The sequence below is a fragment of the Quercus lobata genome, chromosome 3, assembly GCF_001633185.2.
Source record: "Quercus lobata isolate SW786 chromosome 3, ValleyOak3.0 Primary Assembly, whole genome shotgun sequence".
Classification (NCBI taxonomy): Eukaryota; Viridiplantae; Streptophyta; class Magnoliopsida; order Fagales; family Fagaceae; genus Quercus; species Quercus lobata.
This window is the reverse complement of record NC_044906.1, coordinates 56,037,375-56,053,434: the sequence shown is the minus strand read 5'-3', so window position 1 is coordinate 56,053,434 and position 16,060 is coordinate 56,037,375.

The window sequence follows — 16,060 nt, the reverse complement described above, 5'->3', positions numbered from 1 at the left end:
GTCAGCTTTTTAAGCCTTTGGTGTATCTAATCACCTTCATTAGTCCTTTGTTTTTTAGGACCTCGTCCATATGATGATTGTTTCGTCTTTTGGACCGTCGGCTTTTTAGATTTCCCGGACCGTCGGCCTTAGCCTTGATGTCCTTGACATCCTTTTTGGTCCGTCAGCTTTTTAAGCCCTGGTGTATTTAACACCTTCACTAGTCCTTTGTTTTTTAGGACCTTGTCCATACGATGATTGTTTCATCCTTGGGACCGTCGGCTTTTTAGATTTCCCGGACCGGCTGCCTTAGCCTTGATGTCCTTGACATCTTTTTGGTCCGTCAGCTTTTTAAGCCCTGGTGTATTTAACACCTTCACTAGTCCTTTGTTTTTTAGGACCTTGTTCATACGATGATTGTTTCATCTTTGGGACCGTCGACTTTTTAGATTTCCTGGACCGTCGGCCTTAGCTTTGATGTCCTTGACATCTTTTTGGTCCGTATGTTAGTAGACCGTAGAAACAAAATACACTTTAGTAATTTCCGAAAAACTCCTCTTATTGCCATGCATTCAAATAAAAGTAATAAAAACCAAGCCCCTTGGGCTAAAAAAGAAGAATTGTTGCAAAAGATTAAAGTAAATGATAGTTCTGAGGAGTGAGACTAAAGTCTTGCTGGAATGTAAAATAAAAAATTGAACTTCGTGCTGTCGCTCCTACTGGTAGTATCTTCGTAGGTGCTCGGTGTTCCACGGGTGCGGCAGTTTCTTTCCTTCCAATGTCTCTAGATGGTATGTGCCTTTCCTTTGCCACGACGTAACTCTGTAGGGTCCTTCCCAATTGGGGCCGAGTTTCCCTTGGGTAGGGTCCCTAGCGGCGCCCATGACCTTTCTAAGAACAAGGTCTCCAACCTGGAAGTCCCTGTGTCGAACCCGAGAGTTGTAGTGTTTAGCCATACGGTCCTGGTACCGAGCGAGCCTTTGTTCTGCTATTGCCCTGATTTCGTCTATTAGGTCCAACTGTAGCCGCATAGCCTCGTCATTTTTGTTTTCATCGTGGTTGTGCACCCTGTAGCTTGTGAGCCCAACTTCTGCTGGAATGACCGCTTCGCCTCCATACGTTAGTCGGAATGGTGTTTCTCCTGTGGGTGTCCTTGCTGTCGTCCTGTAAGCCCATAATATGCTTGGCAATTCATCGGGCCATATACCCTTTGCCCCCTCGAGCCGAGTCTTGATAATCTTGAGCAAGGATCGGTTCGTTACTTCAACTTGGCCATTAGCTTGAGGGTGGGCGGGGGAGGAATAGTGGTTCTTTATTCCTAGTTGCGAGCAGAAATCTCGAAAGGGGTCGTTGTCGAATTGCCGTCCGTTGTCCGAGACGAAGACTCTAGGAATTCCAAATCTGCATATGATGCATCTCCAAACAAAGTTTCGTACGTTTTTCTCCGTGATTGTGGCCAAAGCTTCAGCTTCTACCCATTTTGTGAAATAGTCGATGCCTACCACCAGGAACTTTAGCTGTCGTGCTGCTGTAGGGAAGGGTCCCATAATATCTAAGCCCCATTGTGCGAACGGCCATGGGGCCGTCATTGGGGTCAGCTCTTCGGTTGGTTGCCTAATAATGTTGCTGAACCTTTGGCACTTGTCGCAGGCCCTGACGTAGGCTTCGGCGTCCTTCTGCATGGTGGGCCAATAGTACCCTGCCCGCACAAGCTTGTGTATCAACGATCTGGACCCTGAGTGATTTCCGCAGATTCCTTCATGTACCTCTCTCATGACGTAGTCAGCTTCTTCCATATCCAAGCATCTTAAATATGGTCGGGAGAAACCTCTTTTGTAAAGGACGTCTTTTATCAGGACGAACCTTGCTGCCTGGACCTTGAGTCTCCTTGCGGCTTCTTTCTCGTCTGGTAAGACCCCGTTTTTCAAGTATGAAATTAACGGCGTCGCCCAGCTTCTGTCGGAGCATATTTCCTGCATGTTGCTGAGGTTTATTAGCGGAGAAAGCTGTATGAAGGAGAGTACATTACCAGGGATGACCATTTGTTCTGCTGAGGCGGCTTTCGCGAGGCGGTCGGCTCGCTCGTTTTCTTCTCTAGGAATTTGGACAACTTTAGCTTCTAGGTCATCCACTCTCGCCTTTACTTCACCAAGGTACTTCTTCATCTTTTCGCCCTTGCACTCATAGTCTCCATTTATTTGGTTAGTGATGACCTGTGAATCGCAGTAGATGACTACCCTCGCGGCTCCTGCCGCTTTGGCGAGGTCGAGCCCTGCTATCAGAGCCTCATACTCTGATTCATTGTTAGTGGCAGGGAAATCAAGACGGACCATACATTCAATGGTGTCTCCTTCGGGCGATAATAGCACAATGCCGGCCCCTGCGGCTTGTCTGTTAGATGACCCGTCCGTATATATGCTCCATTGAGGGGACTCTGCTGCCCCCTTGTCTTCATCATGAGTGAACTCAGCTATAAAGTCGGCGACGACCTGTCCTTTGATGGCAGTCCGTGGGCGGTATTGAATATCAAATTCGCTCAGTTCTATGGCCCATAATGCCAATCGTCCCGCGGCCTCGGGACTGCTCATTGCTCGCCTTAAAGGCTTGTCAGTCAGGACGTTCACCGTATGGGCCTGGAAGTACGGCTTGAGTTTGCGGGCTGCCGTAACCAATGCAAAGGCAAGTTTTTCCATGGGCGGGTATCTTTCTTCGGCCCCATGAAGCGCTCGGCTTGCGTAGTACACGGGCTTTTGCACTTTCTCTTCTTCTCTGATCAAGGCTGCGCTAACCGCCGCGGGGGAGACGGCTAGATAGAGAAAAAGCTCCTCTCCTGGCTGCGACGGGCTTAGTAATGGTGGGGAGGAAAGGTAAGCCTTCAGTTCTTCGAACGCTTGCTGGCATTCGTCAGTCCACTCGAAGGATTTCTTCAATGTTCGGAAGAAGGGTAAACACTTGTCCGTAGCCCTTGACACGAACCTGTTTAGTGCCGCTATCTTTCCGTTGAGGCTTTGTACCTCCTTCACGTTTCTTGGTGGTGCCATATCCAGGATGGCCTGGATCTTGTCCGGATTTGCTTCAATGCCCCTCTGAGACACCATGAATCCTAAGAATTTTCCTGCCGTTACTCCAAAGGCACACTTTCCTGGATTGAGCTTCATATTGTAGGAGCGAAGTGTGTCGAACGTTTCTTTGAGATCTCCTAGATGATCTTCCTCCCTTCGGCTTTTCACCAACATGTCGTCCACATAGACTTGGACATTCCTCCCAATCTGCTGCGCGAACATTTTGTTCATGAGTCTCTGGTACGTTGCGCCTGCGTTTTTTAGGCCGAAGGGCATCACCTTGTAACAGAAGAGGCCTTGGCTGGTTACGAACGACGTTTTCTCTTGGTCGGCTTCATGCATTCGGATTTGGTTGTACCCCGAGAAGGCGTCCATAAAGCTCAGCAGCTGGTGTTGAGCCGTGGAGTCTACTAGGATATCGACCCTCGGGAGGGGGTAGCTATCCTTGGGGCAGGCCTTATTGAGATCGGTGAAGTCCACGCACATCCGCCATTTCCCGCTCGCCTTCTTGACCATCACCACATTTGCTAACCAGTCGGGATAGTATACTTCTCTAATAAAACTTGCTTCCCGTAACTTTCTGACTTCTTCTGCTATGGCTCGGTCTCGCTCGGGGGCAAACACTCTCTTCTTCTGTCTGATAGGTGGAAAGGCGGGCGATACGTTCAACCTATGCACCATGACTGAAGGATCTATTCCCGGCATATCTTCATGATCCCACGCGAATACGTCCTGATTGCGTCTGAGGAAGGTTATGAGCTCCTGACGGATCGTGGTGTTAGCGAGCGTTCCAATTTTGGTCGTTCGACTAGGATCGGAATTGTCAAGGGGTATCTCTTCCAACTTCTCGACCGGCTCTGTTACCGTCCGGCGCTCTTCTATGCTTAAAGCCTGAACCTGATCCTCCATTTCCATCATGGCTATGTAGCATTCGCGTGCGGCCATCTGACTCCCGCGCAGTTCGCCTACTCCGTAATCAGTCGGGAACTTGATCATTAGGTGATAGGTGGAAGTTACTGCCTTCCATGAGTTGAGCGTGGGTCGCCCGAGGATAGCGTTGTAGGCTGATGAGCAATCGACCACCAAGAATGTCACGTCCCTGGCTATTTGTTGAGGGTAATCGCCTACAATGACGGATAATGTGACTGCGCCTAATGGGAATACCCGGCTCCCGCCGAAGCCAACAAGCGGGGCGTTGGTTGGGATCAACCGCTCTCTGTCGATCCTCATCTGCTGGAACGCTGTATAGTATAGAATATCCGCTGAACTGCCATTGTCGACCAGCACCCGGTGCATGTTGTAGTCCCCCACACGCAGGCTGACGACGAGCGCATCGTCATGTGGATGGTGAAGGCGTCGCGCGTCTTCCTCTGAGAATCCGATTATGGGACCTTCTCTCCGTGCTATCTTCGGCACGACTCCCGTCAGCTGAACATTTTGTACCATCCGAAGATAGGTCTTGCGGGCTTTCTTGGATGACCCGGCGGCAGCCGTTCCTCCTACGATCATCCTGATATCCCCGATCGGAGGCCTCGGTCGCTCATTGTCCCGTCGGGGGTGCTGGTCTTGTGCGGGGGGATCCGCTCTCTCCTTGCTAACGAATCTCTGCAGCTTTCCTTGTCTGATAAGGGCCTCAATCTGCTGCTTGAGGTCATAGCAATCAGCCGTGTCGTGGCCGTGGTCGCGGTGGAAACGGCAATACTTATCCCTGGAACGTTTGTTGGGGTCGCTCTTCAGTTTTCCTGGGAACGTCAGAGCCTCTTCGTCCTTGATTTGCATAAGGACTTGATCCACCGGGGCTGTTAGCGGAGTGAAGCTCGTGAACCTTCCCCCCATTGGTCTAGGGCGTCTTTCTTCCCTCCGGTCTCCTGTTCTTGTCTTCTTGCGGCCTTGGTCCTGCCGATTGTCTTCCTGTCGTTCTCTTTTCCTGGGCTTCTCTTCCCGAGCTAATAGGGCATCTTCAGCGTTCATATACTTCGTGGCGCGGTAAAGAACTTCCGACATGGTCTTAGGGTCGTTTTTGTATAGGGAAAACAAAAACTTTCCCTTCTTCAAGCCATTCGTGAATGCCGCAACAAGGATCTTATCGTCGGCTTCGTCGACTGAGAGTGCCTCTTTGTTGAAGCGGGAGATGTAAGCCCTTAAAGTTTCATCTTCTCGCTGTTTCATGCTCATCAAGCATGCTGTAGACTTCTTGTATCGATGGCCTCCAATGAAGTGTGCGGTAAACTGAGCACTGAGCTCTTTGAAGGTGCCGATGGAGTTTGGTGCCAGTCGGCTGAACCAAATTCTCGCTGCGCCCTTCAGTGTTGTAGGGAAGGCCCTACACATGATGGCGTCCGCTACTCCTTGAAGGTGCATTAGGGTCTTGAAGGTCTCCAGGTGGTCCAGCGGGTCCTTGACCCCGTCATAACTGTCTATCTGTGGCATGCGGAATTTGCTTGGTAAAGGGTAGGAGTTGACGGTGGCGGTGAACGGCGAGTCAGTTCGGTTGACAAGGTCGTCCAGGTCGCTTGATACTCGTCCCTTGAGAGCATTCATCATAACCTCCATTTGTTCCTTCATGGCCTGCATCTCCGCGATAACAAGTGGCGGAGCAATCTCTGCGAGGGAGGGGATGCTCGTGTTCTGCCGTTCTGGTTTGCTCGGGGCGTTGCTGGCCTGGGGGCCTTCCTGATTTCTCCTGTCGGCGCTAGTTCCCTCTTGATCTGCTCCTTGGTTGTTGGGGGCTGCATTCTTCTGTCTCAGTTGCTCTTCTAGGTCGTGATTTTGTTTGGTGAGGCGCTCTACGGCAGCGGCGAGTGTCCTCACCTGTCTTTCAAGAGCAGTCGTAGGGGCTTCTTCTTCTTGAGCGTCGTTGGTAGTCGCCATTGAGCGAGTGAGTACCATGTAACTCTTTTGTCTAGGAAGCGAGAACGTGCTACGTTTCCCACAGACGGCGCCAACTGATGAAGCCGAAAATAGTATCACCAGTGAGTCACACGTTCCTCGTACGATCAAACGGCACCTGCACAACGAAAAGGAAGAACCTAGCAGAGAGTACCGGTGTGGTACCGGCCAAACACCCTCCGAAGGTCAAGTTAGAACTATTCTCACTGCTCTAGAGTGCTAGAGAGGGTAAATTATGCGTACCTTAGTTTGTGAGGATGCTTGGGCTTTTATACTAGTAGAAGGTTGACCTCTTTACCTTGGAGTAGAAGTCCTTTCCTTATAGGAGTCCTTTTGAGCGTATTTTACGGGATCTTTTCCTTATGGGGATCCTTTAAATATTATCTAGCGTGGGAAGCAAGTAAACTTGTGCCCAGTCCGTCAGCCTCAATTTTCCTCCGTCACCTTTGTTATACCGTCAGCATTTGAGCCGTCAACCACGGAGTCAGCTGATCCTATGACCGTCAGCATAAGCACCGTCTACTACGCCCAAAGAAAAAGTATTAATCCGTCGGCTTTATGTCCGTGTGGTTTAAGCTCTCCTTTTATCCTCATCACAAAAGATAATAAAAACACAAAAAAAGAAAAATGAAAAAAGAAAGAAGAACAAGATTGTCTTTTTGACCGAGTGAAAGTTGCAAGTTTTAAATGTTTTAGGGATCCTTTTTCTTTCTAAAAGATTTTTTAAAAATAATAAATATACATTCATTAAGTTCTCATCACATTCATTAACAAATTACACAACAAATTATAGAGTATGTAAAAATTAATTTTTCCCCCTAATGCCTGCCTTGTTAGTGAGCTGTAGTAGTTAATCAAATTAAAATATAAAAAACATATAATTTTAATTAATAGATTGTTTTAAAAATGTATGCATTTGTTTTCCGTAGAGTGTAGAGACATGTATTTCAAAGCAACTCAAGCGAAACATAAAAAAATAAGAATGAACTAAGTTGTCACATAATATTTGCTTCAACCAAAAAAAAAAAAAAAAACACTTCATGTTCATGTTCATGATGATGAACACAAACAGTCCAATAAACTAACTATTCGAAATTTGAATATAGCATAAATATTCTCAAATTAATTCTGTTTTAGAATTCAAAAGATCTTAAAAATTTTCAGAATGTTGAAAGTTCTATAAGCAAGATACCCCCAAATGGAAAAAAAAAAAAATAAATAAAATAATCATCAAACTTAGTATATTTTAGTCATATCTTGTCTCTATATTACAATTTATACAATTTTTTTAACATGTAAATCTCTAATCCTACCAGGGTAAATCTTGAATGTATCACAATTTAAATAGAAATTAATATCTAAATCTCTAATCCTACCAGTTTGTTGTCTAACAGCACATGGATGAGTCCAAATTGTGCTTTATATAACAATTTGAAACCATTGTAAGGTTTTTCCTCACCATGGTAAGGCCACATGGAAGGCTGAGCAGAAATTATGTATCTCAATTTGATAAATCAGATAGAAAACTGAGCTCATATCCAAGACAAAACGAAATTTGGGGCCTACCAATGACTTGATGACTTCAACTAAAATCTAATCTATCTATTTAAAAAATGAATAAATATGATTTTATGAGTTCAACAATAAAATTATACCAGATTTGGCTTACCTCTAATACTTTTTTAACTTAGTATGTCATTTTATTTTAATATACAATGGTAAGTGATAATAAATTTTAATTTCTACCTTTTATTTAGTTAGTGAGTGATGTGACAGTCTCTCATTAAAATAAAATGAGGTTCCTTTAAAAAAAGTATTGGAAGTAAGTCAAACCTAATTATACCAACCAAGCTTACTATAACATGAGCTTGTAACCAAGTGGGATATAAGTTGGTTAAAAATATCGTAAAATTGACTTAATTGGGATTGCGTGGTTTGCAGTTAACCTTAGCATACCCCCTCGACCTTGGGTTAATTTAGGACTGAGATCGGGTTGAGTCAGGTCAGTTTCAGGCCACCTATAACCTGACCCAATAAAAATTGGGTTTACTAGGGAAGAGCCCGACCCAACCTAAAAATTTGGGTCTCAGGTCGGGTCAGTTTATTGGGTATTAGGTCTGGTTTCTCTCTCATAATTTTAAATGTGGTGGTTAGGTCGGTTGAAGATTCTTCCACTTGATTCTACATTTGAACAGTCATAATGATAATATCCAAAAATAAGACAAATTTGCAAAGTACTAGTTCAATGGATATTTATGTTTCAATTCGTATACTTTTAAGAATGCAACTGTGTTTTTCTAAGAAATTATGGGACTATTTTGGAGGTCATAAGCTATAGATTATGCAAGGCTGAATCACAGCACGATTTCCTTTTTCAATTTACTATTATTTGATTAATTTAATTTTTGTGACACATAATGAATGGCCAAATTTTAAATAGGATTCAAATTTGGAATCAAGATTTAATTGAGGAAGACAAGACTCAAAAGGTAACTTTAATTTTCAAAAGGCTTGCATTAGGAAAATTCCAAAAGATGGTTATGATTGGCAAATAATTTATGAAACATTCTAAATTAAGAAAAAAAATATTAGGAATAATTATTTTAGAACACCAGCCTGCTCTGGTGAAACTCTATTCTTTTCTCCTTTTCGCTCTTTACTTCTACTCTCCTTCTTACACTCTAGTTCCATGGACGAGGTTACAAAGCAATGGGAAAAACTCACTTTGACGGATATAGAGGGGGAAGAGTGTGCTCTTACGAATGATGTAATTGATGGCTCCTTTGCAGTTGTAGCAAAATTCTTTATGAAACAAAAGATCAATCTTGAGGCAGTGGCACGAACCTTCCGAGGTGTGTGGAAGGTTGACGAAGACTTTGAGTTTCGAGATTTAGGGAATAATCGAGCCCTTATTGTTTTCACTGATGAGGTAGACATGAATAGAGTCCTTCTTCACAGCCCATGGTCCTTTGACAAATATCTTCTGGCCCTTCATAAGCTGGGAGAGAATGAATGCATCAATTTGGTAAAGTGTGATAAGGCTTACTTCTAGGTACAGATTTCCAACCTTCCCAATAGCCATATGACAAAGGACAATAGGGAGCACATTGGCAGCACTTTGGGTGAGGTTATTTTTGTTGACGCCCCTGAGGGTGGCCGAGTATAGGGTACTTGCATTCGTGTAAGGGTTCACATGGACATTACCAAACCATAGTGTCAGGGTAGAATGGTTCGGTTGGGTGGATCAGACAGACGATGGGTATCCTTCCAGTATGAGCGTCTCCCAATTTATTTTTATTGGTGTGGTAAACTTGACCATGACGAGAAGGATTGTCGCCTGTGGATTCAAAGTAATGGTTCTTTGAGTAGAGAAGAGCAGCAATATGGTCCATGGCTCTGGAGTTCCCTTCAATTAAAAAAACTTCAATTCCCATAGATTTTAAGGCTTAGGTAAGGGAGATTGATACGACACTGGAAGGAACAGTATTGAAGGAACCCCAATTTGTGGAGGAGTTTTCGGATTCCTTAGCTATACATTCCAATGTTGTTGTTTCAAAGTCAAATGGGCCTATAGTCACCCTATCAAGTGGGCCAGCTCAATATGGGTCTCTGTCTAAGGCGGATAAGGCCACTCCTGCTTTTGTTTTGGGCCCTGGGGATGTGATAAGTAAAACTCCAAACTCAAGAAAAGGAACGTCTGTGGGACGAAGAAAAAGAATTGTAAATTTGCCAAAGGTGAAGGTGTTAAAAAGGACTTTAGGGGACTTGGAAACGTTTGGAAAAATCGCTAGTCTCTGAGGAAGTGGTTATGGGAGATCAAAATGAAGATTCAAAACGGAAAATGGAGGCACTTGAGGATACAAGGGAGGAAGTTATGGTGCTTGTAAAGAAGTCAAAATTGGAGGATGTAGTGTCCTTAGGAAAGGTATTTGAGGAACAGTTTGGATCGACAGAGGTTGCTAAGCAACCCTACCGGAAACAATGAATACATTAAGCTGGAACTATCGGGAGCTTGAGAACCCATGTACATTTAATGCACTAAAGAAGATAGTGCAAGTTGAAGCTCTAAGGTTGGTTTTTCTTATGGAAACCAAACTCCCTCAGAAGGCCATGAAACGGATGTCTAATATAAAACACTCCTTAGGATTGACTCAGGGCATGGTTGTTCCTAGTGATGGGAAGAGTGATGGTCTTGCTCTTCTATGGAAGCCAAATGTCAAAGTGGATGTACAAACGGTTTCTTGCTGGCATATTAATGCCTTCATCGATTTTGGAGGTTCCATTGGGGTTTGGAGATTGATAGGATTCTATGGTAATCTTGATACCCGTGGGAGGCCAGAGTCTTGGGCACGCCTATCTCAGCTTGCTTGCTACAACAAGTAATCTCCCTTGGTTATGTGTGGGAAATTTTAACAAGGTCCTCAGTGTTATAGAGAAGAAAGGTGGAATGGACAGGCCATTTAGGCAAATTGATAATTTTTGGAACTGTGTCAATTCTTGTGGTTTAAATGACATAGGTTACGTAGGCTCTTGGTTTACTTGGAGTATGTATCGACAGGATTTAGGATGGATACGAGAAAGAATTGACCGTGGTTTTGCAACAATGGAGTGGCTGAGTTGGTTCCCCGGTGCTAGACTTTATCATTTGGCTTCCTCGGCTTCAGATCATTGTTGCTTGATGTTGAGGATGAATCCCAGGGTGAGACAGAGAAAAACTACAAAGCTTTTTCATTTCGAAGCCATGTGGCTCAAGGATGGAAAATATGGTGATTTTATGAAGGAGTCTTGGGCTGAAGGAGAACTTACAAGCAGAGGAAACACTTTCTCCTCTTGTATGGACAGATGTAGAGAAGCTCTAACAAAATGGAATAGGCAGAAGTTTAGCCATGTAGGGAAAAAACTAGCTAAGGCGCAAGAATTGCTTCAGACTCTAGAGGTAAGATCAGTTGGGATGTCGAACACTTTGGAGGTATGTCAATAGAGGGTAGAGGTCAATCGTTTGTTGGATATGGAGGAGAGAATGTGGAAACAAAGGTCTTGTAACCCTTGGTTAAAAGAGGGAGATAAAAATACAAGATTTTTCCATGAGAAGGCCACAAATAGAAAACACCGTAACATTATTTTAGGTGTCATGGATGAGAATGATACTTGGCATGAGAATGAGTATAAGATTGCAGAAATTATCATAGGGTATTATCAAAAACTCTTCACCACGTTCCAGCCCATTATCAGTTCGAAGTTCCTTGATGCAATTCATACTGGTGTGACCCTTCATATGAACCAAATGCTCACCAAAGTTTTTACAGCTACTAAGGTTAAAAAAGCTTTTGACCAAATGTATCTGCAAAAATCCCCGGGACCGGATGGTATGCCCCCTCTTTTTTGTCAGCATTTTTGGCTTGTTGTAAGAGATATCGTACTTTCTTGCGTGCTGATTTTTTAAATAATGGTACTACCCCTCTAAATTTCCCTGAAACCAATATTGTTCTTATTTCTAAGTTAAAGAGCCCCACAAAGGTCTCAAAATATAGACCCATTAGTCTATCTAATGTTGTTTATAAACTAGCCTCCAAGGTTCTTGCTAATAGGTTTAAGACTCTTTTACCTTCTCTTATCACTAAAAATTAAAGCGCTTTCCTATCTGAAAGGTTGATTATTGACAATGTGCTTGTTGCTTTTAAGATTATGAATACTATCAGCTAGAAGAAGAGTGGGAAAACAGGGTCTATGGCTTTAAAACTTGATATGAGCAAGACTTTTGATAGGGTCGAATGGTTGTTTAGAACAAATTATGAGAAAGATGGGCTTTCATCCTAAATGGATTACTATGGTTATGAATTATGTTACCTCTGTCAAATACTCTATTCGCATTAATGGTGTTCCTCATGGGAGTATTACCCCGTTTAGGGGCTTACGTCAAGGGGACTCTCTCTCTCCTTATTTGTTTCTTTTGTGTGCAAAAAGTCTTTCAGCTCTAATACATAAAGCAGCAAGTATGGGCACTTTTCAGGGTCTATAGGTTTACAAGCGGAGTCCACACATCACTCATCTCTTCTTTGCTGATGATAGCTTACTCTTTTGTAATGCTACGATTGCTGATTGTGAAGAAATCCGAAGATTGCTAATGATGTATGAAAAAGCAACAGGACAGCAGGTGAACATGCAAAAAACCTCATTATTTTTTAGTTTGAACACACCTAAAGAGATCCAAGAATATGTAAAGCACAGCTTTGGGGCTGATATCATCCACCAACATGAGAAATACTTGGGTTTGCCATCCTTGGTGGGAAGAAATAAGTGAAACACATTTGAATAACTTAAGAAAAGAGTGGCTAGTAAGTTGTCGGGTTGGAAAGAAAATTTCTTGTCCATGGCGGGAAAGGAGGTTTTGATCAAAGCTGTTGTTCAAGCAATCCCAACTCACACTATGAGTTGTTTTCTTCTTCCAAAGTCCCTTTGTGATGAATTAAATAGTATGGTGGGTAAATTTTGGTGGGGGCATAAAAATGAAAAGCATAAAATGGCTTGGATAAGTTGGGAAAAATTATGTATGCCAAAAGCTAGTGGTGGTATGGGTTTTAGAGATTTGAGATCATTTAACCTTGCCCTTTTAGCAAAGCAAGGTTGACGGTTGCAACAAGGGTCAAATTCTCTATTTTATAAGGTTTTTAAAAGCAAATACTTCTCGGAGACTGATTTTGTGAATGCTCAGAAAGGTAGAAATCCTTTATATGTCTGGCGTAGTATTTTAGCAGACAGCCCATTGTTAATCAAGAGATGTGTTGGCAAGTTAGTGATGGCAAAAGTATTCAAATTTGGAAGGATAAGTGGATTCTTACTGTTAAGGACATATTTTGTGTAATTGGCAAATCTTTTGACAAAACGCACTTTACTTATAATTGGGTAGATCTAGGATGTATTTAATACTTTAAAGAATAAGAGTTCAAGTCTAGTATTGAAGTCATGCAAATCTATCCAAGAAACAAGTGAAGAAGTATTGATTTTTTTAAAACTTAATAGCTTCTCGACACCTCTTGACAGCTGCACGACACCTCTCGACAGCTAGGCTATCTATTGAGCTCTTTAGTTGATTGTTATTGCAATCTCGACACCTCTCAATAGCTAGGTAGATTGATCGAGAAATCTTCTGTCTCCTCAATAGCTTCTCAATAGCTGTATCTGTCAAAGTTTAAAGCTTGACACCTCCCGATTGATCGAGATTACGGGAATTCAGATTTTCAGATTTGATTTTCGGCCCATGATGACATATATGTGTAGGGTTTCTTTTCTCACAACCCTAGACTTATATAAGACGTATTTTAGAGGCCGTCACATAAGAGAATACAAAGAGAATGAATGCAAAAGGTGATCGATGCCTTATTCTTTCTGAAAGAAGCTACTGCGTCTTTTGCGCCTAAGGGTTTTGTAACCAAGTGCTTCTTGATTTTCTTGTTTATTTTTCCGCTGCATGATTTTTACATGATGTTGATGTTTGTTTGTTTTAACAAGGTTTATTCATAATTAATCTAATTAATAACTTGAGTTTAAAACTTGTTAATTCTATTAACTGGGGTCTAAATTTCCCAACAAGTGGTATCAAAGTAAGTACACTCTGATTGGATTAATTTCCTGAGTGTGATCCTTGATCCCTGTTGTCACGGATCGTGGACAATCTCTTTTGATTCCTTCTTTATTTGATGGAACTAATTATGTGTATTGGAAAGTTCGTATGAAAGTTTTTTTGTAGGCTCTAGGTGAACAAGTATGGCAAGCTGTTGAAGTTCGCTGGATTAAGTCAAAGGAAGCATCGGTGGATTGGGATGATGCAACAATCATAGCGGCAAATTTCAATAGTAGGGCCTTGAATGCCTTGTTTTGTGGGGTGATCAATAAGGAATTTATGAGAATATCATCCATAGAAGTTGCCAAGGAAGCATGGACTATTCTTGAGACCACCTATGAAGGTACCAAGGCAGTAAAGAGTGTGAAGTTTCAAAGACTCACTAGTAGTTTTGAAGAAATAAGGATGGAGGAGGATGAGATATTTGATGAGTTTTATGCTAAAATCATGGATATTGTGAATTCTGCCTTCAATCTTGGAAAATTTATTGCGGAATCCAAAATTGTTAGGAAAATCCTTGGGTCTCTTCCTGAAAGATTCCATGCTAAGATTACTACCATTGAAGAAGTAAAGGACATCGATCAAATTCCTTTGACTGAGCTTGTAAGGAACCTTCAAACCTATAAGATGGGATTAGACTCAATGGGAAAAGGTGGAAAGAGTAAAAACTTGTCTCTTAAGGGTATAGAGGAAGAGATTGAGGACTCTGAAGATGAAGATGAAGATGATGATGATGATGAGGATCTAACCTTCATAACTAGTGAGATTATCAAGCTTCTTCAGTTTAGGAAAAAGGATAAGGGTAAACCTCCTAGGAAATCTAAATCTTTTAGGAAGGGCAAGAATGAGAAACCCCTCATCCAATGCCATGAGTGCAAAGGTTTCGGTCATATGAGGATAAAGTGCCCAAACTACCTTATGAAGGAAAAGACCAAGGAGTCAAAAGGTAAAGGGTTGGTTGCTGCCTGGAGTGATACTGAGAATGACTCTTTTGATGAGTATGTGGGTGAATGTAGTCACGTTATGGCCTTTACTGTCTCAACCGATAAGGTGATTGTGGAGAGTGCTAGTGACAATGAGGAATCTTCTTGACCCTTCAAAAAGCCTATGATAAGCTATGCACTGAATTCATAAAATTTGAAAAGATTTCTCATCATTGTAGAAAAGAGCTTAATGAGGTAAAAACTGAAAAGGTTGATTTGTTAGTCAAACTAGATGAGACTACAAGGTTACTTGAGACTCTTGTTGTGGAGAACACCTCATTAGAAAAGAAGGTCAAGAATCTTGAAGTTGAGCTTAGTCAAGCTAGAACTCAAATAGAGAGGATGTCTAATACAAAACTTGATGAGGTATTGAGTGCTCAAAAGCCTAGTTCTGACAAGACTGGCTTAGGATATGCTGTTTCCTCCGGCTCCTCATCTTCCATGGCTTCTAGATCAAGGACTATCTTTGTGTCCTAATCTGAGAAAGGTGATAAAGGTATGAAATTCAAAACTGATTTGTCTAATTTTAAATCCTTTGTTAGACCTTATGTTTGTCACCATTATGGTGTTTCTGGACACATTCGTCCTAATTGCTTTAAGTTGTATCCTCATAAGTAATTGTCCAAACGATCACAGGTTTCCTCTCAATGACCTACACCTTTGTTTGGAGAGTTATTAAAAGCTTTGAACTTTTTAACTCAATTTTAGGAGAATTCTAATTTTTCTATATTCTTTAGTAGACATACTAGGACACGTACCTTTTCATCCTCACGGCCAAAGACTCGTGTTTGTGTGGGTAAGAAAGGAGCCTAGGACTTAATTTTCTTTTCTGTTTATCCTTTGATTTAATTCTATCTATCTAAAGTAGGACTCTCTTTGTTTGATTTCTTATCTGCTTTTGAAATCATGCTTTCATGCATTTGCACCTTTTTATCATGCCTTCATGCATATGTTTCTTTCATTCTTACATGTTGTTTGTCTGTTTTTGTTTGAAGGTTTAGTTTTTAAAAAAAAAAAATTTGAAAAATTAGAAAAATACAAAAATAGTGTGTTTGTGTACATTGGTACTTGTGTACCTAGATGACCATTGAAATAAAGTTTTCTAAATTTCGTATCTCTTATAACTTAGATGAGTATCTCTATGCATAACTAAGCAAGTGCGTTTTATGGCTCTTGTTTGTGACGAGTAAGATTAAGTTATCTCTTGTACTTAACACTTTTATCACTTTTTTTGATGGGTAGGACTAAAAAATCCTAAGAGAAAGGTATAAATAACAATCTCACCACTGTTGCTCATAATATGACACTTATATGCTTTGGCATAGTAAAAGTGCAGTATCAATGACATTTGTGTGCGTTGGCATAGCAAAATTGGAATGTCAAATGCTTATCATCATTGGGTATTTTCTTTTCTATCTCTTATATGCCCATGCATGATTTGCTTAAAAGAAAAATATGTAAAGAAAATAAAAAGTAAAAAGATTAAAAATGCTTTAAATATGATTGCAAGCGTGTATTTTAGGAGA